Source organism: Hordeum vulgare, chromosome 4H, assembly GCF_904849725.1.
Source record: "Hordeum vulgare subsp. vulgare chromosome 4H, MorexV3_pseudomolecules_assembly, whole genome shotgun sequence".
Classification (NCBI taxonomy): domain Eukaryota; kingdom Viridiplantae; phylum Streptophyta; class Magnoliopsida; order Poales; family Poaceae; genus Hordeum; species Hordeum vulgare.
In genome coordinates, this window is record NC_058521.1 from 344,434,575 (window position 1) to 344,458,689 (window position 24,115).

Genomic DNA, 24,115 nt, shown 5'->3' on the forward strand with positions numbered 1-24,115 from the left:
CACGTCTTCTTGCTCCCAGCAAGGCGGCTTGACGGGGCCTTGTTTATGGCCTTTGTGGGGCCTTGTTTTAACCCTTTGCTTTCTATTGCCAGAATGTTGATGTTGGCCGACAGGGTCTTGCCGGCATGGAGGTCCCTATTTCCTGTTTACAAGTGTTAGTACGAATGCCCCCATATTTTAGTACACCGACAAGGCTCAAATCAGTAACCGACAAAACAAAAACTATGAGTATGAATCTCGTTTCAAGAGGATGAGCATAGCTGCAGATTTCAAGATATCGTAGATTCTCTCTTGCTTCTTCAATAAGTTCCCTACACTACTAGGGCTAACCTTATAGGCGGATGATTAATAATAGCGTGGGTCAGAGGTATGTGCTACTTCAACTTTACAGTAGAGCGGGCACCACACAGGGGCTACTGGTACTACTTTAGCAGTAGCTCGGGGAAAGTAAATGGCGCTACTCCTAACGGGGACCCCACGATACCCACCAAGCTACCTATAATATCTGTGTGCTTTGGGGAGACATGCTACTGGTAGATATATAGTAGTAGCACGGATCGCCGCACCTCACTACTCCTACTCTACCATTATCCTTTTCCTCGTGCTTGCATTCTCGTTCTCACATCCACACTCTTTGTCTCTCTCCCTCACCTTGCCATCTACCATGCTGTGAATGTCATTGCTGCACCGCCGTCCACTCTGCTTCATTTCAGTAAACCACCTCCCCCTAGCCCGACTCTCTCCCCATCCTCGCCAACCTCCCCACTCCATCCTCGCCCTCCTCCCTCCTCTGACCGCCAACCCTTCTCCCTCCTTTGGCTATCGACCCTCTTCCCTCCTCCATCATATGCCCCTCTTCCTGCGGCCGCCGACCCCCTCCTCCTCTCAAGATTTATAATTTCTTAATGTTCTAGATCTAGATGGGGATGACGTTCAAGTAATATTTGTAAAAATGTGAATTTGTAGTAGATGTAGTAGTGGCAAAAATGACCCTCCATTGTCGTAGATGTAGGAGTAGTAGATGACTAGCGGTAAAAATGTGCGAACTATATTTTTTTAAATGAAAATGTGAAGCTAGTTTTTTAAATGAAAATATTAATATGTATTTTAAAATACAAATGTTAATTTGGAGAAACACCTCCGAGTGGCCTATGTTTTGTCGGAATGTTGATTTTTTTTCCTAATTTTTATTATGAGACTATAAAGTAGGAAATACCAAGTGCCCATAATATGCTGGAACAGTAGTTAGATGACATTCCGGCAAATATAGGCTATTTTTTATGTCATTACTCGATAAATCTCATGTTAATTCACTTATGATTAGGGTTGACTTTTAATCTGCTAGAGCTCCTTGTGTGACTTCGAGTATGTTCCCGATGGAGGAATCCCGACTGTTGTCGTGGGGGTCGTTTACTCTTTCTTTTGTCGTGATATATACCTTGGTATAGTGCGTGTGAGAGGGAGAGTATTGGTGTACTAGAGACTGGGGTCTCTTGTGCCCCAGACTTGTGCAAGGTTACCAACGACACACTTGGTGGCAATACACGAAGGATGACCAACGGGAACATACCCTAGGATTACCAAGAGCACACGCCACTGAAGGTGTGAAGAACCAGCCCACGCTACAAGGCCCCAGATAGCCCTCCTTGCCAGGAAGACTCGCAAGACCCCAGTAAGCCCTCCTTGTCAGGAATACTCGCAAGGCCCGTGGCAAGCCCTCCTTGCCAAGAAGATGTGCAAGGCCCCGGCAAGAAAACTTGCCGGGAAGATGGGTTAGGTCGTAAGCAAGGATGCTAGGCCGGCAGGCTCCCTTCGCCCACCAGGTGTCCCTCCTGCCATAGTGCCATGCTGCGGCAACAAAACTCCTTCCCTGGGGCGTAGGAATTCTTCTTGTTACTTCTCTGGTTTGCGTCGGTTTTTCCTTGAAGAGGAAAGGGTGATGCGGCACAGGAGCAGTAAGTATTTCCCTCCATTTGAAAACCAAGGTATCGATCCAGAAGGAGTGCCTCGTCAAGTCCAAAGTACCTACACAAACACAAACAAGCTTGCACCCAACGCTTCAAAGGGGTTGTCAATCCCTTCAAGATTGTTTGCAAAGTGAGATCTGAAGGCGGAAAGTGCAACAAATTGAAAGTGTAAGGCTGAAAATATGGTGTGGAGTAGACCCTGGGGCCCATAGTGCTTCGCTCATAATAGAAAATATCACGATGGGTGAACAAATTACTGTCGAGCAATTGATAGAACCGCGCAAAGTCATGACGATATCTAAGGCAATGATCTAGCATAGAGGCATCACGTCCGAGAAAAGTAGACCGATACTTTCTGCATCTACTACTATTACTTCACACATCGACCGCTATCCAACATGCATCTAGTGTTTTGAGTTCATGACGAACAGAGTAACACTTTAAGCAAGATGACATGATGTAGAGGGATAATCTCAAACCAATGATGAAAACCCCATCTTTTTACCCTCGATGGCAACAACACGATACGTGCCTCGCTACCCCTTCTGTCACTGGGTCACGTCACCGCACGGTATGAACCCAAAACCAAGCACTTCTCCCATTGCAAGAATCATAGATCTAGTTGGCCAAACAAAACCCACAACTCAAAGAGAATTACAAGGATATGAAATCATGCATAAGAGAGATCAGAAGAAACTCAAATAAGATTCATAGATAATCTGATCACAAGTCCACAATTCATCGGATCTCGAAAAACACACTGCAAAAGAAGATTACATATGATAGATCTCCATGAAGATCATGGAGAAATTTGTATTGAAGATCCAAGAGAGAGAAGAAGCCATCTAGTTACTAGCTATGTACCCGTAGGTCTATGGTGAAGTACTCACCCATCATCGGAGAGGTCATGGTTTTGATGAAGAAGCCCTCCATGTCCGAATCCCCCTCCGGCAGGGCACCAGGACGTGCCCCAGATGTGATCTTGCGGAGACAGAAGTTTGCGGCGGCGGAAAAGTAATTGTGATCCTCTCTTGATTTTTTTGGGAATATTTGGGAATATATAGGCGCAAGATCTAGGTCAGGGGTTCTCCAGGGGGCCCACAAGCCTGGATGGCGTGGCCCCCAAGTCACGGGGTGGGGGCTTGTGGGCCCCTGGGGCTCTTTTGGCTTGGCTCCCAAGTCCTCCGATCTTCTTCCGTTCCAGAAAAAATATTTTCGGGGATTTTCTTCTGTTTGGACTCCGTTTCAAAATCTCCTCTGAAAGGGGTCAAAAACATGGAAAAAACAGGAACTGGCACTTGGCACTGAGTTAATAAGTTAGTCCCAGAAAATAAATAAAAGGCATGCAAAACATCCAAAGTTTGACAAGATAATAGCATGAAACCATCAAAAATTATAGATACATTGGAGACGTATCATGCCACCGACCGGCACCGCTCCAGCGCATCCCTCTTCCGCCATCACAAAGCCTAGGTGTCAATACACCTCGGTACGTGTCGAAGTGTGACAGCCCGATGTCGACGCTCCAGAAGATTCCCCTTTTAATTCGTTGTCGCGGGATGTTTTATTTTGTTTGTTGCATCATCTTTTAGATTGCATCATGGCATCTTGCATCATCTACTGCATGTGTGTGTTTTGAGTATGTGTGCTTCAAGTGCTCTCAGAGTCTTTAGTGCAATAGGAACTCCCCTCTCCTCTCGTAATTCTTTTAGGGCAATTCCAGTTTCTGATTTTGCCTAAATAAAATGTTCCTCCTCTTTTAAAAAATATTCTTATTATTTGGGGCAACCCTGTGTTTTTTATTTCAGATTCCCCTTTTGTTTTATTTCAGAAACAGATTATTTGTTTTCAAAAGGCATTTAATTTTTACTATTACAAAATGCCTAATTTATTCTTTATAAAAATGGGACATGATTTTAAAAGGCCAAAAACATTTTGTTTTTATTTTTTCAAACTATTTTTTTACTTTTAGCCTCTAGAAAACTTCGTTTAGTCTAGTCTTTATTATTATTTTTTCCTTTAGTAGGCCATGTCTGCTCTGTTTTCATTGTGAGATAGAGTGTCGACCCACTTGGGCTCTCCTTGTCGTCGCAGCCCAGTGACCCCTCCCCCGTGAGCTGGCTCTTTCCAGCGTGGCTCGCGTTGGGCCCAGCGTCAGCCTCCATCTTTGTCATCCTGCCCCTTTCCAGCTCCCACTCACGGAGTTCGCGAGCATGGTCCCGCCATGGACTCGGTGTCGTCCCCGTCGCATCAGCATGGTCTATTTAAGGCTTCAGCGTCCGTGCCCTCCTCCTAGGGTTCCTCCTCTCCGCCGCCATCTCCCTCTTCCCTCCATTTCCCCCCTTCTCCTCGATCTTCTTCTTTGTCAGGTAGGTGGGCTTGAGGTTCAAAGAAGAGTCGGAGTTTCAGAGCTCCCCCCTCGCGTCATTGTGGGGACTGGTCGTGGTGGTCTGGTCAGGTGCTCGAGGGCGTTTGCGCCATTCCATTCCTGCCCTAGGATGGCCAGAGCACCTTCAACGCCTCGGCCTCTACCTCGTCTCCGCCCGCGCCGGCAGCCGCTCCCAAGTGGCTCGAGCTTGCGTAGATCGGCCTGCTCTCCAGATCTCCTCTCCGATCCCTTCGGTGAGCCCTCCCCTTCCCCGTGCGTGTATGCCAGTGCGTAGTCCTTGTCGGTAGTCACTATAGATGCCTCGCACCGCAGGCTAGGAATGAGCTTTGCTCGAGCTCGACGCCTCCGCCGTGCCCAGCTCCTTAGAGCCTCGTAGCCGCGGGATGGATCCCCTAGGATTCCGGCACCCCCGTCGGTAGATCCTCGACACCGTTGTTGCCTCACCGCTAGCCGGTGTCGATCCCTTCTCCTCGGTAGTTCCAGTCTGGAGGTAGAAGTAGGGCACCCGTGGTGTTAGTTTATTGTGAGCCGAACCCGTTTCAGTTCAGATTCCCTCTCCCTTGCCGACTGGTTTGAGCGCTGCGCAGAGACTGCGAGGTCTGGAGTTCGAGACCCAGCGCCCCCCTTTTAATCTCTGCGATTTTGTTCTCGTGTGCTAGCTAGTAGAGTCTGCATATGTGCATTTCTTTCCCTGTTCTAGCAGTATCACTTCACGATCGAAGTGGCAACCAAGCCACTGCAACGCTAGTAGGTTGAGGGTTCGAGCCCCTCGCGCGCCCCTTTTTATTTGGGGTTTTTTTATATCTGTTGCGCTGTTTGCATAGATAGCATAGGTAGGTGACTTCCCCTGTCAGGGCAGTGAACCTAGCCTAGCCCAGTGGTGATTGCCTTGGTGTGTTGCAAGTAGGTAGTGGGTTCGAGTCCCCCTTCTCCCATGTTATTATTTTTCCTGTGCTATTTGTTGCTTGCTGAATTGTGCCACTGACAGTGGGTCTAGAGCCCACATGTCATACTAAGGGCCCTGGTGAGTATGGCCAGTGGGACCCCCTGATGATTATATAAATTTTGTTTATTAGTGTTGTGATGTATTTCCATATCTAGAATATTCCAGAAGAGGAATATGCCAAATATGGCATATCAAGAACAGCCCATGTTCTTGTTATTAGCGGAGTTTGATCCTGTGTAGTTTTTCCTTTGCTGTTTCTGGTATTTTTTTGCATGCATGTATAGCAGTGTAATATATGGATTTGGGGTAGCAGAACCCAAGGAACCCAATGGAGATAGTATTTTCCAGTTTTGGGTAGCCCTGCTGAACTGTCACTTCATGATGAGGTGGCACTTGTTTAACGATGTAGGATGGGTTAAGTGCATCAATAGGGGTTGAGCATCCATGCATTATATTAGGTAGTGCATCTTGTTGTGCATGTGTTGTGGTGAATATACCGTGTGTTGATGCTTGTTCCCGGTTTGCTCCATCTCGATAGAGTTCCGCAAGCGTGTTGGAATGAGAGGACGCGTTCGACTACATCGGTTCGTTTGCTTCACGGAGTCATTCTTCTACCAAGCTGGATCTCAGGCAAGATGACCATTTCCCCTGATACCATTACTATCATTGCCATGCTAATTTTATCGCTTCTATGGATTATGTCTCGTTGCCTACCACATGTTAAATATCAGCCTCTCAACAATGCCATGAAGACCTTCAACCTGTTCAACCTAGCAAACCACTGATTGGCTATGTTACCGCTTGCTTAACCTTGTGTTAGCGTTTCTAGTTGCAGGTGTAGTTGCTTCCATGTGTTAATATGGGTTCCGTGTTATGTCACCATATTAAAAGCTATTTAATTTAATGCACCTATATACTTGGCAAAAGGTGGAAGGCTCGGCCTTTCTAGCCTGGTGTTTTGTTCCACCTTTGCCCCCTTAGTTTCGGCTACCGGTGTTATGTTCCATATTTGAGCGCTCCTAACACAATCGGGGTTGTTATGGGGACCCCCTTGATAATTCGTTTTAGTTTAAAGCTGGTCTGGCAAGGCCCAACTTTGGTACTACATTTTCCTAATAACTAACGAACAACATAGGGGGTAATTAACCCGAGGAATTTAATCAACCCCTGGGCCAGTGCTCCTCATGAGTGTTGGTCCCACCTGAGCGATGTCCGGCGCCCCCTTGGTCACCCAGGGTTTTGCGATCCCGACGTCTAGCTTATCCGTCGTGTCCTGAGAACGAGATACACGGCTCCTATCGGGATCGTCGACACGTCGGGCGTCCTTGCTGGATTAGTTTTACCTTTCACGAAATATCTTGTGCAACGGGATTCCAGTGATGCTTTGGGTAATCTCAGAGTTGAGGTTTTCCACTAAGGAGTCCGACGAGATTGCGAGTGTCATGATCGAGGATTTCTATGCGGCTTGTGGTAATTTTTTTTGGACTAGTTGGAGGACCCCTCCAGGGTTAAATCTTTTCGGAAAGTTGTGCCCGCGGTTATGAGGCAACGTGGAAACTTTGTCTAACACTGGTTCTAGAGTACTTGAAGTTAACTTAATTAAAATATGCCAACTGTGAACGTAACCGTGACTGTCTCTTTCGTGAGTTCCTTCTCCGATCGAGGACACGGAGGGGTTATGTCTGACGTAGGTAGGTGTTCAGGATCATTCATTTGATCAACCGTAGTTCACGTCCGCTATGCGTAGATCTTCCCCCTCTTATTTCTTGTACTCGTAAGTTTAGCCACCAAATATATGCTTAGCCGCTGCTGCAACCTCACCATTTAATCATGCCTCACCTATTAAGCTTTGCTACTCTTGATACCTTTGGAAATGAGATTGCTGAGTCTCCTGTGGCTCACAGATTACTACAACACCAGTTGCATGTACAGGTAAAGGTTACTTGACGCGAGCACGCTGATTGTTCATTTGGAGTTGCTTCCTATTCTTCGTCTTCATCGATCTAGGATGGGTTCCAGGCCGGCAGCCTGGGATAGCAAGGATGGACGTCGTTTTTCTTTTCTCGTTTGTTTTCGTCTGTAGTCGGACCCTGCTCTTGTTCATGATGATTATGTATTGTACTGATGTGACTCTGTTGTAGCTTGTGGCGAGTGTAAGCCAATTCTATTATATATCTCTTCTTTTCAGTACATGTACTTGTAACGATATCCATTCTTGCGACACGACAAGATGCGCTCCTATCCTTGACGAGGCCCGCGTGCCAAATTGAGGGTAGGGTCGCATCTTGGGCATGACAAGTTGCTATCAGAGAAGTACCGACCTAGAAGCCCCCTTGTTTGATCGAACTTGGCCGAGTCGAGTCTAGTGAAAAACTACTTTGTGTCTAGTTATATATCGAAGAGTAGGGTTCTTTTTCTCCTCTTCTATGCTTTGGTGAGTAATCTTGACGTAATATTTTCAATTCTACTCCGCTTCTCACTCAATTTTTTTTAGGATCACGTGGATATTTTTGGGAATCTATATGATGTCGATGTGACGGAGTTCTGTCTTGGTGCCTCCTGTGTGACTTGATTTCTTCCGTGGATTTGAGCTCCAGTGGATTCTTGAGCACATCGTTATCATTCAGATTTCTTAGTATCTCAGAACGAAGGATGTTCGTAATTGCTTCAATACTAGTAGTGGCGAGATAACCCCGATGTCCCCAGTATTGGTGCAGATTGTTCGAGAGTACTACCATACTTTGTATCGTTGTGATCACGTGGGTCTGTAGTAGCTGAAGGTCCGAGATTCTGGTTGTGTCTTGACGGATGTGATACATTGCACGGGTTAGTATAGGATTTGTGTGAAATATTACTCCTTTGTATCCGTGTACCACAATGCATGACCAGATATTTCGGGAATTCTTAGGTGGGAATTCAAGTAGTTACTTATAGGACAATCTTCCAACAAATGCATGATGTTAGGGTGGGGTTCGGCATCTAGTGAATTCGTTTGTTGACGGTCGACTTACAGCGGTTCTCGTTGTGTCTTAAGGAGTCCTTGTAGCTTGCTATGACTCGGGGGCGCTTCGTATGTCGGGTGCACTGCCTTGCACTTGGTGGCTACTGTAAGGTTCGATCCCGTGCGATCCTGTCCACGAAAATATCGAACGGAAATCTCTCTCATGAGTTTGTTCTGGCTTGTTTCATAAGCCTCATCCCTTCGTTTTGTTGAATATGCTAATTCAAGTTGCTTCGATGTCAAGTGGTGATTTCAGATCTTTTCTATGCAGTGTTCTCATATTCATATGAGAGTGCTAATCCTTTTCTTAATCAAGTGTCTTATAAATTCTTGTCTACCGGATTTGTCATATCTATTCTTTTCCAACCGGTGTGCTTCTCTTCAGTGAATCCAATCTTCTCCAGTTTTTGCAGATCATTCTCTCAATTCTTTATGGAGTTCATCTCATCTGTCTCAAGTTGTCTTTGTTTTTCCCACCCTCCCGCCCTTTTCTTTAGTGATTACTTTATCATCCAAGTGCCTTCATATTCAGTGATGCTTCCACTATCTCTTCTTCCTTTTGTAGCCGGTGATTCATTGTGAAGATTTTCAGGAGCTTCGTGTTCATATTTATTCAATCGTGTTATCTTTTCCTGTGAATTCAGTTCAGGCTATCCATGTTCAACATATCCTATTCGTCTTTATAATTCTTTCCATGTTGGAAATTCTCATCAGTCCTCTTATTGTCATTTCTCTCTATTCCATCCGGAGTGCTGAAGTATCTCAGTAGTTTCTTGTTTTCAATTCTTTAATTATTTCGAGGTGCTCAACCTCATCAAGTTTCCTTTATACCGGTGCATTATCTCTCCCTCTGAGCAACCTTTTCAACGGTGGTTTCTTTCAGTGGGCCCATAACACACATGTTTTTCCCAGGATCTTATCTGGCTCTTGTAATCTTTTCCGGCGATCACTAAACCTTTTCAACTATGATGTAAGAATGATTTCCATCAGTCATGTTACTTCTTCAAGATCTATTCGAATTTATTCTCGTATTTGTCTCAACCTTTCATTATTCTTCATTCCGGAGTGTCTCATTAATTCTTGGTGGTGTTCTCCTCTTCATTCTCAGCTTTGAAGACAGAAGGAGTGTTTCTCTCAAATGTTGGTTCATTATCTAGAAGATTCCTCATTTCAGCTTGGTGTCGTCATCTTGATTGTTCCAGTCATGAGTAATCCCTTTCGTGCTATCCGGTGCTTCTCTTAGTTGTTTTCATTCTCGATCCTCCGAAGGCCATCATTTTAGAAAATTCTTCATTCTCAGCTTTCAGCTTTCATCCTCAATTCTTCTCCATTGTTGTCTCTTCGTTCGTCTCTCGATTATCCGGTGCCTTGTTCTATTTTCTCTCAGGTGGCTCATCATCTCTTCATTCGCATGTATCTCCATTAATTCGTGGTGTTCCCATTCAATTGTGAATTCTTACTGGTTCTTCCTTCAATTATGCCTCAAGTAGTGCTTATCTCTCTGCCTCTTCAAGATTCATTTCTAGAAGAATAAGTGGTACGCTTAATCCGTTGTTTGTCATCAATTTAATTTAATGAAGGATGAGCATAACATAATTGTTATTCTTGTTCATAGTAATCTGAATTCTTCGTCCGGAGTGCCTCATGATATCAATTCCTTTTTTTTCAAGTGTTCTTATCTTTTTTTTCCAGAGTTCCAAGTTTTCTCAAGTATCTCTTCGTGAAGCTTCCCCGAAGTCTTTCCAAGGCTTCAATCTTATTCTTTCATCCTTCATATCTTTGCATCATTCATTTGTATACAGAGGTCCTTCATGGTGGTTCGTCAAGATTTCATTCATTCTGAAGTGTTCTTCAAGATTCTTATTGTAGAACCTAAAGTTTTATTTTCTTGGATTTCCAATGCATTTGTTCTCCTTTATCCTTTCAGGTGGTATTATAGCATTCTTGTTATTGTAGGAGCCTCGATGAGTTTTCCTATCAAGAATGGGATAATTAAATCCACCAATTCTTTGATCATGAGATATTTCAACCCATGATTTCTTCACCGAGCTATCTTTGTTTAGACTTCACCTAAAGCTTTTCCTTAGGATTGTCACAATTATGGTGCTTTTCATTAACCCAAGTTCTCAATGCACCCTCTTGGTGTAAGGAGTTTAGATATCTTTGCTTTCAACTATCCTTGTTTGTTTTAGTGGTTGGTTGTCACCTCATAAATGTTGAGATGATTTTCATAAGCCCACTACTATCTTGTTCTTTTTGTTTTAGGTTTTCCAACTACTATGTCAATTCTTCTGTCCGGAGGCTCTTCAATTCTATTGTGATTGTAGTTGTCATTCTTTTCTTCATTGTCTGACTCCGTATGAGCTAATTCCTATTCTATTGTTCCGGAGGCATTGTGATGCTGCTCTTTTGGGTCTATTATGTTGTTCTATCAAGATAATGGTGTTCCCTTGTTCTATTTGGTTGTTTGTTATGAATATTGTCTAATTCTCCCTTCTTTTCGAATTTTTTGTCCCATTTTCCTACCGAAGTGCTGCCAAAATTTTCCATGTATTCTTGCTTGTTTCTCATATCAGTCCTCATCGCTTTGCAACCTTCAAGGATCGTTGGTTTCACTTGTTTGTCAAAGAAGCAATTAACTTTTAATTCTTTTTCTTTCTCATCCTCTCCTCCTTTCATTCTTGGATCTCGGGGCGAGATCCTCTTGTAGTGTAGGAGAGTTGTGACAGCCCAATGAAGACGCTCCAGAAGATGCCCCTTTTAATTCGTTGTCGCAGGGTGTTTTATTTTGTTTGTTGCATCACCTTTTAGATTGCATCATGGCACGTTGCATCATCTGTTGCGTGTGTTTGTCTTGAGTGTGTGTGCTTCAAGTGCTCTGAGAGTCTTTAGTGCAATTCCAGTTTCTGATTTTGCCTAAATAAAATGTTCCTCCTCTTTAAAAAAATATTCTTATTATTTGGGGCAACCCTCTAGTCTTTATTTTAGACTCTCCTTTTGTTTTATTTCAGAAACATATTCTTTGTTTTTAAAAGGCATTTAGTTTTTCCTCTTACAAAATGCCTAATTTATTCTTTATAAAAATGGGACATGATTTTAAAAGCCCAAAAACATTTTGTTTTTATTTTTCCAAACTATCTTTTTTTTGCTTTTAGCATATAGGAAACTTCGTTCAGTCCAATCTTTATATTATTTTATTTTTTTTCCTTTAGTAGGCCATGTTTGCTCTGTTTTCGTTGTGAGATAGAGTCTCGGCCCACTTGGGCTCTCCTCGTCGTCCCAGCCCTGTGACCCCTCCCCCGTGAGCTGGCTCTTTCCAGCGTGGCTCGCACCGGGCCCAGCGTCAGCCTCCGTCTTCCTCATCCTTCCCCTTTCCAGCTCACCCTCATGGAGTTCGCGAGCAGGGTCCCGCCATGGCCTCGGTGGCGTCCCCGTGGCATCAGCATGGTCTATTTAAGGCTTCAGCGTCCGTGCCGACCTCCTAGGGTTCCTCCTCTCCGCCGCCATCGCCCTCTCCCCTCCATTTCCCCCCTTCTCCTTGATCTTCTTCTTCGTCAGGTAGGTAGGCGTGAGTTTCACAGAAGAGTCAGAGGTTCAGAGCTTCCCCACCCTCGTGTCATGGTGGGGACTGGTTGTGGTGGCCTGGCCAGGTGCTCGAGGGCGTCCGCGCCGTTCCATTCCCGCCCTAGGGTGGCCAGAGCATCTTCAACGGATCGGCCTCTACCTCGTCTCCGCCCGTGCCGGCAGCCGCTCCCCTGTGGCTCGAGCTTGCGTAGATCGGCCTCCTCGCCCGATCTCCTCTCCGATCCCTTTGGTGAGCCCTCCCATTCCCCGTGCGTGTATGCTCATGCGTAGTCCTCGCCGGTAGTCACTGTAGATGCCTTGCATCGTAGGCTAGGAGCGAGCTCTGCTCGAGCTCGACGCCTCCGCCGTGCCCAGCTCCTTAGAGCCTCATAGCCACGGGAATGGAATCCCCTAGGATTCCCGCACCCCCGTCGGTGGATCGTCGCCGCTGTTGTTGCCTCACCGCTCGTAGGTGTCGATCCCTTGTCCTCGGTAGTTCCAGTCTGGAGGTAGAAGTAGGGCACCCGTGTTGTTAGTTTATTGTGAGCCGAACCTGTTTCTGTTCAGATTCCCTCTCCCTTAGCGACTGGTTTGAGCGTCGCGTAGAGACTGCGAGGTCTCGGGTTCGAGACCCAGCGCCCCCCTTTTAATCTCTGCGATTTTGTTCTCTTGTGCTAGCTAGCAGAGTCTGCATATGTGCATTTCTTTCCCTGTTCTAGAAGTATCACTTCACCATCGAAGTGGCAACCGAGCCAGTGCAGCGCTACTAGGTCGAGGGTTCGAGCCCCTCGCGCGCCCCTTTTTATTTGGGTTCTTTTTAATATGTTGCGCTGCCTGCATAGATAGCATAGGTAGGTTACTCCCCCTTTCAGGGCAGTGAACCGAGCCTAGCTCAGTGGTGATTGCCCTATTGTGTTGCAAGTAGGGAGTGTGTTCGAGTCCCCCTTCTCCATTGTTATTATTTTTCCTGTGCTTTTTGTTGCTTGCTGAAGTGTGCCACTGACAGTGGTTCCAGAGCCCACATGTCATACTAAGGGCCCTGGTGAGTATGACCAGTGGGACCCCCTGATGATTATATAAATTTTGTTGATTAGTGTTGTGATGTATTTCCATATCTGGAATATTCCAGAAGAGGAATATGCCAAATCTGGCATATCAAGAACATCCCATGTTCTTGTTATTAGGAGGGTTTGATCCTGTGTAGGTTTTCCTTTGCTGTTTCTGGTGTTTTTCTGCATGCATGTATAGCAGTGTAATATATGGATTTGGGGTAGGAGAACCCAAGGAATCCAATGGAGATAGTAGTTTCCAGTTTTGGGCAGTGCTGCTGAAGTGTCACTTCATGATGAGATGGCACTTGTTTACCGATGTAGGATGGCTTAAATGCATAATTAGGGGTTGAGCATACATGCATTATATTAGGTAGTGCATCTTGTTGTGCATGTGCTGTGGTGAATATACCGTGTGTTGATGCTTGTTTCCGGTTTGCTCGGTCTCGATAGAGTTCCGCAAGCGTGTCGGAACGTGAGGACCCGTACGACTATATCGGTTCGTTTGCTTCACGGAGTCATTCTTCTACCAAGCGAGATGTCAGGCAAGATGACCATTTCCCCAGATACCATTACTATCATTGCCATGCTAGTTTTATCGCTTCTATCGATTATGTCTCGTTGCCTACCACCTATTAAATATAAGCCTCTCAGCAATGCCATGAAGACCTTAACCTTGTGTTAGCGTTGCTAGTTGCAGCTGTAGTTGCTTCCATTTGTTAAGATGGGTTCCTTGTTATATCACCATATTAAAATATATTTAATTTAATGCACCTATATACTTGGCAAAAGGTGGAAGGCTAGGCCTTTCTACCCGTCGTGTCCTGAGAACGAGATACGCGGCTCCTATCGGGATCGTCGACACGTCGGGCGGCCTTGCTGGATTAGTTTTACCTTTGACGAAATATCTTGTGCAACGGGATACCAGTGATGTTTTGGGTAATCTCAGAGTTGAGGTTTTCCACTAAGGAGTCCGACTAGATCGCGAGTGTCGTGATCGAGGATTTCTATGTGGCTTGTGGTAATTTTTGATGGACTAGTTGGAGCACCCCTGCAGGGTTAAATCTTTTTGGAAAGTCGTGCCCCCGTTATGAGGCAACATGGGAACTTTGGTTAACACTGGTTCTAGATAACTTGAAGTTAACTTAATTAAAATATGCCAACTGTGTGCGTAACCGTGACTGTCTCTTTCGTGATTTCCTTCTCCGATCGAGGACACGGTGGGGTTATGTCTGACATAGGTAGGTGTTCAGGATCATTCATTTGATCAACCGTAGTTCACGTCCACTATGTGTAGATCTTGCCCCTCTTATTAATTGTACTCGTAAGTTTAGCCACCAAATATATGCTTAGTCGCTGCTGCAACCTCACCACTTAATCATGCCTCACCTATTAAGCTTTCCTAGTCTTGATACCTTTCGAAATGAGATTGCTGAGTCCCCTGTACCTCATAGATTACTACAACACCAGTTGCAGGTACAGGTAAAGGTTACTTGACGCGAGCACTTTGATTGTTCATTTGGAGTTGCTTCCTATTCTTCTTCTTCATCGATCTAGGATGGGTTCTAGGCCGGCAGCCTGGGATAGCAAGGATGGACGTCGTTCTTCTTTTCTCGTTTGTATTCGTCCGTAGTCTTACCCTGCTCTTCTTCATGATGATTATGTATTGTACTGATGTGACTCTGATGTAGCTTGTGGCGAGTGTAAGCCAATTCTATTATATATCTCTTCTTTTCAGTACATGTACTTGTGACGATATCCATTCTTGCAACACGATGAGATGCGCTTCTATCCCTGACGAGGCCCTCGTGCCAAATTGAGGATAGGGTCGCATCTTGTGCTTCACACGAAGCCACCTTGATGCTGGTTAGGGGGCCTGGCAACGCATTTACTGCCCCTAACACCGAAGTAGATAGATAAGAGGTGAACACTGTTCACGATGCAGCTCGTGAGCACACTATTGGTGACCCCTTTGCCTATAAAAGGAGGCCCAAAGCTCACTTCTAGTGGTTGGGCCTTTTGGGGTTTAGACTCTTTGATTACCAGGTAATTATTGTAGAAAATTACCCCAAGTAAGCACTCAATACAAACAAAGCAGGAGTATCGTTTTACGTGCCAAGCGGCCCGAACCTGGGTATAAGACCTTGCCGATGCTAATCGCTAGTTCCGCCCTTGGGGCCACCTCTCTCCCTCTGCTGAACGATCAAGGGATCCTTAGAGTTTCCCAAGCGGTGTCATTTTCCTGACATCTTTGGTGCGCCAGGTAGGGGGAGCTGCTGAGATCATTTTTCGCAGATTAGCGCAAGCTCCGCACCAGATCTTGGGAAGTTGAGCGCACCGCCGCGGTTCCCCAAAGTGGGACGCACAAGTGGTCGCTCCACTTCGCTATGGCCTCCTAACGCATGTGCGAGTGCGCCGCTGTGCAAGGATAGGCAAAGGACGAGGAGACCCCGAGCTCAATAGCATCAGGGTGATGCGCCACTCTAGGACAATGCGTTGTTGTCGAGGGTGTGCCTGGGGGCTTCAACCAGGCATCCGGCGCATACTCCGGCAGACGCACCTCCGTGGAGTGATGCATAACCGTCGAGGATGTGCCAACAGGTCCCGAAGACCAGGCACACACTCCAGAGGAAACACTTGCCCCCTTGTAAATGTCGTGTCACCGACGAAGATGTGCTCGGGGGCTCCGCCAGCACAGCCTGGCAAAAGAGAAAAAGGAGTTATACTCCGGCAACCCCTTTGCTATACGATAGTCAAGGACTATCGTCAAGAACCTTGCCAGTGGGGAACTTGCCGGGGGAGTGTAACCTCCTTCTTGTTGGGGATCTAAGGCCCCACCAAAAGATCCAGACGTCGAGTGAAGAAGTGTCGCGGCACAACAGATAAGTGATAGAGATTCTAGATGAAGTTTTCGAGTAGATAGCTTGTTTCCTTTCTAGAAATCCCAATCTTTGTTTGAGAAACCTGTGCAGATGGAACCTTGTCAGGATTAGTGCACCTTGGCTCTGTTTTGAACTCGTTCAACAATCTGAATGGCCTCATAGCGCCTTCACACTGTTTCGAACTTGGTCAATAGATCTAATGGTTTCACTAAGTGCGGCCAGGAGTCTTGCCTGTAATGACCCCTCGGACAAACTGCTAAAGATCCATTTCACAAACCACTAGCGGCAGGACAAGTCCCGCCGACAAGCTTCCAGAGAAAGAAAAGGGTGCATCATAACAAAGAGGGGGTTCAGACACAAAGGAAACAACATTTCATTCATCTATTTGAGGGAAACTTAGACATATTACATGGATGATTTTTACTACTCTAACGTATGATACTATCTTTTGGCAAGGGACATGCTTGCCGGACAGAAGTTCAAGAAGACAAAAACCGGCAAGGCCTCCAGCGCAACCTAGGCTGGCGACTGCTGGACCAGCACTGCGTAGAGGAGAACGGGGCCACAAGGGACGGCTGAGCTGGGAACCAAGTGTTGCCCCCACTATGCGGCAACGTCAGTTCTTCCGGCTTGTTGATCGCAATTCGGGAGGACGAGAGCCACGGACTGACGGTGACGGTGCGACTGGCGGTCAGTCCAAGGTCAGATCCTGGTACCCAGGCTTAGCTTGCCGAGGGTCTGACCCATACCCGCTATCGCTACCATCTGTCCCGTCTTCATCGCAATCGTGGTAGGAAGGGCTTTCAGTCCCGCTCAAGCTCTCTTCGCAGCAACTGAGGCGCATACCTGAGCTCCCGTATATCTTGACGGAGAGCAGGTTGTCAGCCATCATATTGAAGCGAAGAACGTGCCCATCGCAGACATTATGGGCACGAGCGATGCTCTTCCACCCGCGACCGAGGAACAAGAGCCGAGGCACAGGTTGCTCCACGGCTACCGGTACGGCGGCATTGCTGCAGCCATGCACCCGAAGCCACAACATCAGGATCTTCTGTTCACTCATCACCTTGGCGAAGGCGATGGGGAGTTGAAGCCGGGTCCTGATGCGGCCTTGCAGTTTGACGAGAAACTCCAACAGAGTCCTTTCAACATGAGTCCCCGTGGGAACAAGCCTAGGAGAAGATGGGGGTGCTAGAGTGGCATCCCACCTTCCCCGGCCACGGCCTCCACGGCGACCGCGGCCCCTCGCCGCTCCGCCACCTCGGGAGCCCGGGCCACCCTCTACAGCTATGGCCCTTGAAGCTATGGCATGATCCGAAAGGGATCATCTTGCCGCCCTGGCGGCCGATGGCGTCCGCCCTTGTCCCCCAGCCATGGTTAGGGGCGTGCGTCACCTGAAGCTAAGGAGGATACTACAGAAGAAGCTGGGGATGCTGAGTGTTTCAGGAGTTGGATGGACAAGCAACACCCCCTCACAAACCCCCTAATTTATAGGGAGACTCGCGGGGGATATCTCTCCTCACTCCAGAAACCACCGCTGCTCTCGCCAAATCGCCCCTGATCACGGGCGAACACGGAGCCGCCCTGCTGCACCAATTCATGCGGGGGCGGTCCCTGCCACGACTGCAAGCTTTAAATCCATGATCGCCACTTGCCCGAACATTACTACGCATGCCTCACACGTGGCAGTAAAGCTTCGATAGGTGGGACGACCGCTCTACGCACGCCTCTCCACCTCGCACGCTCGATGCGCGACGTGGGGAAGGGCCACTTGCAACAGCTCCCAGCTACCGAGTATCCCATCACATAAGCCCGTGCACCACTTTGGGCCTGGCCCAAAGAGGCCTCGCGCGCGTGTATGACCAATGCTCGGGGGCTCCTGTCGGTGCACAAGAGACTGGGGTCTCCTGTGCCCCAGACTTGTGCACGAGCACCAGCAACACACTTGGTGGCAATACACGTAGGAGGACCGAGGGGAAAATACTCCAGGCTCACCAAGACCACACCCCACCAAAGCTGTGAAGAACCAGCCCAGGCTACAAGACCCCGGCAAGCACTCCTTGCCGGGAATACCGACAAGGCCGCGGCATGCCCTCGTTGCCGGGAAGAATCGCAAGACCCCGGCAAGCCCTCATTGCCGGGAATACTCGCAAGCCCCTGGCAATCCCTTCTTGCAGCAAAGATCTCCAAGGCCCTGACAAGACATCCTTGTCAGTAATATGGGTTAGGCCGCAGGCAAGGATGCCAGGTCGGCAGGCTCCCTTCGCCTGACAGGTGTCCCTCGTGCCACAGTGCCATCGACCGCCACCGCTCAAGTGCATCCCTCATGCGCCAGCACAAAGCCCAGGTGTCTATATACCTGGGTATATGTCGACGCCACCTTGATGCTGGTCAGGGCGGCTAACAAGGCATTTATTGCCCCTGACACCACAGTTGATAGATAAGCGTTGAACCCTGTTCACTATGCAGCTCGTGAGCACACTGTTGGTGACCCCTTTGCCTATAAAAGGAGGCCCAAAGCTCATTTCTAGTGGTTGGACCTTTTGGGGTTTGGACTATTTGATCACCAGCTAATTACTGTAGCAAATAACCCCACAGTAAGCACCCAATACAAACAAAGCAGGAGTAGGGTTTTATGTGCCAAGCGGCCCGAACGTGGGTAAACGACCTTGCTGGTGCTGATCGCTAGTTTCGCTCTTGGTGCTACCTATCTCCCTCCGCCGAACGATCAAGGGATCCTTGGAGGTTCCCATAGGTGTTGTATTCCCGACCGAGAGGAAGCGACCATCACCGACAGTTGAAATACCAGAGGAAGAATCCCGACTTTTGTCTAGGTGGTAGCTTCCTCCCCACTTCTCGCGATATATACATTTCTATTATGCGTGAGAGAGGACGAGGAGGTGATCATCACCGACAGCCAAGAATTTCGACCTTACTCACGGGGTGCGGTTCCTACTTCTTCACTGTGTGCTACACATGTTGGTAATGCACGTGGGGGCGAAGGTAGGAGCGACCAACACCAACGATCGAAATTTCTGTCGGGAGTAGTGTCCACCACATACACAACCATATTAGTTAGAAGGAGCATGCACCATATAAGCTGTGAGATATGGAGTTTTTCAAGGAAGCCTTGAAAGACCGAAACTCAACCCATACTGAATAGTTCCTAGTATAATTGACATTGATTTTTAATCTTTGAATTATGAACACACGAAATGTCTGGCGACGATAGGATCTGTCGGTGTTTTGGTAATGGGGGTACCCAGACCTGCCTGCTTGCGGCCCAGGGCTGACCCACTACATCAAGCAAGCTACCGAGCCCAACGCCCCCCAAGGGAAGGCCCTCGCGAGGGTCCAAGCCTCTTGAGGAGGAGAATATTCAAGACATGCAGGGGGGCCTCCTTAGGACCCCTCGCGAGTGGTGGAGATACCGAGGGAGGGACCATCTTGAAGAGTCAAGGATGATGCAAGGGAAGGACAGGCGTGCAACAAACATTGGGGTGGCAATATTTCGCCTGTAGTGCAAAGGGTGCAACGACGTACCAAATGTTCCCAAGGCATCTCCAAAAGGTTTCCATTCTGGTGCAACAAGACCATGGCCGCCCGCCAGCAGGACGGTCGTCATCCCTCAACCAGCCCCTGCAGCGCTTGGAGCCACTTTGCAGGCGAAGACCACCTTTGGATAGGGGAAGCATGTTCCCGTGCCCCCCTTCGGAATTTACTGTTGTGGGATCCCTTCCCGTCGAAATGATAAGGGAAGAGGACCCGAGCCACCACTATATATAGAGGATAGGATACTTCGTAGATGGGGAGCCCACACCGACGGATTCATTCACCCACGAACACCTCGCAAAGCAACCCAGCCTCCGGAGGCTCCTGAACCCTCTACTAGTTCTTCCACCCTCCTCCAAGAGAGGCAATCCACCAAAGAAGGAGTAGGGTATTATGCTTGGGAGCAGACCGAACCTGGGTAAATTGCTGTCTTCTGTGTCTTCCTCACCATCAAGTGAGTTCTCGGCCCCGTCCATCGAGTAGCGAGCTACGCGAGTTTAGGCCGTAAGAGATCTTCGTCCACGCCCAAGAGTTCAAATCTCAATGGTTTTGCGGAGCCCGAAATCCGACATTTGGAACGCCAGGTAGGGGACGTGTCGAGGTCTTCACAGAGCTTCATCTTCCCTAGACCCGCTGCTACGATGACCAGCGCCCACCAACCTTCTTCGAGCCTCGTCGAGGTGGCCTTCAACAGTCATACCACAACGGCCGCAACATGTACCGGCATTGTGGTAGCAGGCGGCTCATACCAGATTCTCAAATTGGCGGTCCTCGGCACGCACAATGCATTGCAGATGGCGAGCGAGATGCTCCTCCAACGACCAATGACAGGGGGCTTCGACGCGTGGGCAGAAAACAACATGGAGCTGATCGCCATCGCCCAGAAGGCCATCGGACTACATTCTCCTTCAAGCCCGCAGGCGCCGGTCGCACGGGGCTCGCACCTCGTGCCGGCCCCTGGGCCTGCAAGCGACGGAGCCCCTCCTGCGTGGTTTCGGGCCGAGAGAGAGGGGTCACATGCTGCCCTTCTCCTCCTCCAGATTCCGGCGGCCGGCCTCGAGGCGCAGCATGCTAGCAACCACCAGAGGTGCGACGAGAACGGCGGGACGTTCGATGCACGCACCGACGCTCATCACCAAGACCAGGTCAGCCCCAGACAACTTGTTGTGGACAATCAAGAGAGCTCCCTCAGACGCAACCAGCAGCGGGCGGCAGAGGCGCCGCCGTTGTCAAGCTACGGCAACGGAGACACACTAGGGCACGAAGGGTGGACTATGCACCGATCAACACTGGGAGCAACCAACGGTGGCAACAGGAATAAGCGGCTTCGTGCGGAAGCCCATCGTAGGAAGATCTTTGAGAAACAGAGTCCGGGGGACCCCACTCCGCCGCCGAGGGGGACCCCAACCGTCACGTTGCTGAACGGCTTTGGAGGTCGGTCGAGCGCCTACATGGAGCCCTACCTACCGGAGCTTGCGATGGCACCTAACCCTCTCGACAAGGAAGAGCCTCAAGCGTCCACCCCGGGCGCCTATTCCCCAGAGGACTACGGAATGCCCTGGAGGCTCCCAGCGCCCCCAGGTCGAGGGGCATGGCGCCAGCCTTCGCCCCCATGGAGAAACTACGAAGAACCCAACCCCAGGCCTGAAGAGGACAAGTCGTGTGAAGCAACGGGACACAGATGGCGCAGGCCACCTGCGCTAACCGCGGAGCTGGAGCTGGCGCCGAGGGTCAGGTCTCGCGAGGCACCCACCATACGGGAGGAAGCTATGTGATGTACTTTTTTGGGTTCACTGCTCTGGAGAGTGCTAGCTGACCACAGGAGCTTCGGGTGTTCACGGCATGCCCCTGCATATTATATCATTTTCTCAAGTTTCTATGATTCCTACTGCGTCCGTTCGGCGATCTGACATCTTGCATTGCTTGCATCGCCGGGCGATCCATCCCCCCGCTCGAGGGCTCCGGCCGGTGCACGTCGCCTTGACGCGGGAACTGGGGAGGCCCCGCGGATCCCGAGGGCCACAATCAACAGGATAAAATGAGAGTCACTTGAGCGTCAAAAGGGGGCTCCTGAGCATCGCGTCTCACGGGCCTTACCGGTCATAAGGACACATGTCTCCCTTGATATCGTCCACAAACATTCGGTCGTTATCAGGGGTCGCAGGGCTTGACACAGAGTCGCTTTACCGTCGCAAGCAGCGGCGGTTGGAAATGTGCGGGACCGGGTCCTGGTGACACATAGTCACTTTACCGTCAAAAGGGGGCTCCTGAGCATCGTGCCTCAGGGGCCTTATCGGTGACAAGGCCACCTGCAGCCATTGATATTGTTCGCGGACACTCCGTCATTATCAGGGGTGGCAGGGCTTGACCCCGTAGCTGCATCCGTTCACTCGGTCACATGCAACGGCGGTTGGGAAATGTGTGGAACTAGATCTTAGCGACGAAGAGCCGCTCGAATATTAAAGGGGGCTCCTGACCATCGCGCCCCAGGAGCCTTACCGATCAAAAAGCCACTTGACCACCCTGGTGTCATCAAGGTACGGTCGGTATCGGGGGGTGTCGGGGACTTCCCTCATGAGGCGCCTCACGACGGCAGGGAAATGTGTTGGACTGGGACCTGTCGACGTAGAGCCATAGAAAAGCCTTCAACCGGCCTCTGGAGAAGGAGCGCACAGGGCCTACATCAACCCGTCGCACCTCTGCATCGTCCTTCAATCCTTCCGGAACCTACTTCATCTCGTGACACTCTCACATAATAACGAGCTGAGGATGTATATGTCCAGGGCCCCCGACGACGCGGAAGGGGTCCACCCCACGCCTAGTGGAAGACCTATGCTCCGCGCCGGATAAATATGCAGGAAATCAACACAGTCCAGCAATGACTTGTGGCATCAGGCGCCTAAGCCTCGGGGGTAGGGACACTCGCAAGGCCAAAGCATCCCCGCGACCTCCCATATACACCCCCACCGTGACATTCTGACGTAATAACGGGTTGAGTTTGTATCCGCCCATGGCCCATCGAGGATGAGGAAGGGGTCCAGCCCACACCGAGTGGAAGACGTATGCTCCACGCTGGGTGCAGACGGAGGAAATCAACTTAGTCCACCAATGACTATGCCCGCAGGTGGCAAGGACACCCGTATAGTCCACCAATGACTATGCCAGCCTAACTGATGGACGCGGCGTTTGCTTGTTTTCATGGATTTTGAACAATCTTCTGCCGGACTTACATCTGCTAATTTTAAAAGTTCATGCTTGAAAAACAAAAGGGGGTGGCACATTCTCTTGCGCTTTCTCGTATCCGCCGGTTTTGAAATCTCTTTTCTGGATAACATTCTCTGAGGACCTAAATGTTCTGCGTCGCGCCTAGGGGCCAAGGAGCGAAAGGAAGGACTTGTCTTCCGAGGGGCGAACATTTCGGCGATCAACCCCTGCCTCAGGATCGAAGCACAGTATCACCACAAAGAGTCTCAGGATGCCTCAGGGCGTCCTGAGGCGATGACCAAAGAAATGTGAAAAGGAATCGCTCAGGAGCTAAAGGGGGCTCTTGAGCATCGAGCCTCCGGAGCTTCGCGATCGTAAGGAGCGGGGCTAGGGCCCGAAAACATAGAGGGTCGTAAGGGTCTCCATCCCACCCCACCTACAAAGTAGGAGCTACTTAGGAGGAGCTAAGAAAGGGACCGATGCAAACCCCACGAGCAAAGTACCCCGCAGGCCCGGACGGGGGTCATTTGGTTTCACGCCACACTGACAACAAATAAAAAACATGCTTACTAACGAAGGGATGCAGTGCCTAAGTATTCAGCCGCGGCGCTGAATGAGGCCATCAACCAAGCGTGCAGCAGCGCGAGCCGAGCTTCGGGAGGATGGGACCTCCCGAGGGCCCTGGCCACCGTTACCCCCAGCCAGTGACAGGCCCTGATCTTCGAAACCAAATCGCAACGACCACCGGCGAGCCTACCATCAATTCAAGAGCGAAAGGGAAAACGACGGACGACAAACATAATAACGCAAAAGCTTAACACCCAACAGGGCAGGGTTCTCGATCAAACATCGCAGGAGCAGGTAAACAGAAGCTGGGGGTGCCTAGGGAGAGAGGCCACCGACGTCGCCCTTGGCGCCTACGGCTCGGCGTCAGAGCCCTCCTCCTCGCTGGAGACGGGCTCCCAGATGTATCATTCCACCACGACGTGCACATGCGGGCGGACTTCGTCCTGGAGAAGACGGCGAGACTCGGCGGGTGCCGGCTCGACGACGCATCGAAGATCGAGCTGCGGGGCAAGGCTGTGTAGGTTGGAGAAGACAAGTGTCAAGGCAAGGGCCAAAAGCTCGCGCACGTTGGCCGCGCTGTCCTCCTCCACGTGTGGGGCGCCAGCCTCTAGGGTCTGCACCACCTTCTGGAAGAAGGCGAGGTAGCCCCTGACATTTCTCACATTCGGCAGCACCGGGGCATCCCCCACGAACCAACGCGTCGCGTTGGCCACTTCTTGGCGCGCTGGAAAGCCATTGTCCGGGCGTGCGACGCATCGTCCTTAGCAGCCAGGACGGGGTTTGTTGCCTCCTGGACCTGGTGCCACAGCAAGGCTAGCTCTGCCTTGGCCTCCTCCTCACCGTGGTGGGCGGCCTGGAGGGCGGCGTCGACGCTCCTGAGCCAGGCCGGCAGCCCCTCCACCTCCCCCTGAAGCTCGCCAACCTTAGGCTTCTTGGTGAAGGGCGCTCTGGAGAAGAGGAGACATCAACCACCAAGCAACTCACGGGATAATCG